Raw genomic sequence first — 1,033 nt, forward strand, 5'->3', positions numbered from 1 at the left:
AAACTGTATGAAAAGAACAAATACTGGGGCTGGCGTAGTGGCGCAGTAGGTAAATCCTCCACCTACAGTGCCGGCATCCCATATGGGCGTGGGTTCTAGTCCTGGCTGCTCCACTTCTGATCCAGCTCTCTGTTGTGGCCTGGGAAAGCAGTAGAAGATGGCCCAAATCCTTGAGCCCCTGCACATACGTGGGAGACCCAGAAGAAAGTCCTGGCTCTTGGCTTCAGATCAGCACAGCTCCAGCTGTTGCGGCCATCTGGGGAGTGAACCAGCAGATGGAAGACCTCTCTCTCTCTTTCTCTCTCTGCCTCTCTCTCTCGGCCTCTCCTCTCTGTGTAACTCTGACTTTCAAATAAATAAATCTTTAAAAATGAAAAATAAATAAAAAGAACAAATACTGTATCAACAGAAATACCAGGTTTAACATGCACAAAGCCAAGAAAACCAGCAATGCCAGATACTGAATTTCTATTGCACTCAATTTATATTTTAATCCTGGGAAATTCCTTTGCATTATTTGGTGGATAATCTTCTCTTGTTTTCTCAGTTCCTTCCTTTTTTTTTTTTTTTTTTTTTTTTTTTTTTTTTTTTTTTTTTTGACAGGCAGAGTGGATAGTGAGAGAGAGAGACAGAGAGAGAAAGGTCTTCCTTTTGCCGTTGGTTCACCCTCCAATGGCCGCCGCTGCAGCCGGCGCACCGCGCTGATCCTGGCAGGAGCCAGGAGCCAGGTGCTTTTCCTGGTCTCCCATGGGGTGCAGGGCCCAAGCACCTGGGCCATCCTCCACTGCACTCCCTGGCCATAGCAGAGAGCTGGCCTGGAAGAGGGGCAACCGGGACAGAATCCGGCGCCCCAACCGGGACTAGAACCCGGTGTGCCGGCGCCGCAAGGTGGAGGATTAGCCTATTGAGCCACGGCGCCGGCTCAGTTCCTTCCTTTTGAAATGTTTTTTGGATATTGGACTTCCTGGATTGCTCCTAAAATTTCTAAATTTTCCCCCTCATTGTAAGGTATTTTTTCCCTATTTTCTACAAA

General features: G+C 47.8%; 1 non-coding gene across 1 annotated transcript; it reads right to left on the bottom strand.

Annotated features, from left to right (window-relative positions):
• Window positions 1-395: 395 nt before the first annotated feature.
• Window positions 396-513, bottom strand: LOC127490862 (small nucleolar RNA SNORA8). Its single transcript, XR_007919253.2, has one exon. It is a non-coding gene; the product is annotated as a small nucleolar RNA SNORA8 (small nucleolar RNA).
• Window positions 514-1,033: the final 520 nt, after the last annotated feature.

The sequence above is a fragment of the Oryctolagus cuniculus genome, chromosome 6 (assembly GCF_051225735.1).
Source record: "Oryctolagus cuniculus isolate XC-2025 breed Fujian yellow rabbit chromosome 6, ASM5122573v1, whole genome shotgun sequence".
Lineage (NCBI taxonomy): Eukaryota > Metazoa > Chordata > Mammalia > Lagomorpha > Leporidae > Oryctolagus > Oryctolagus cuniculus.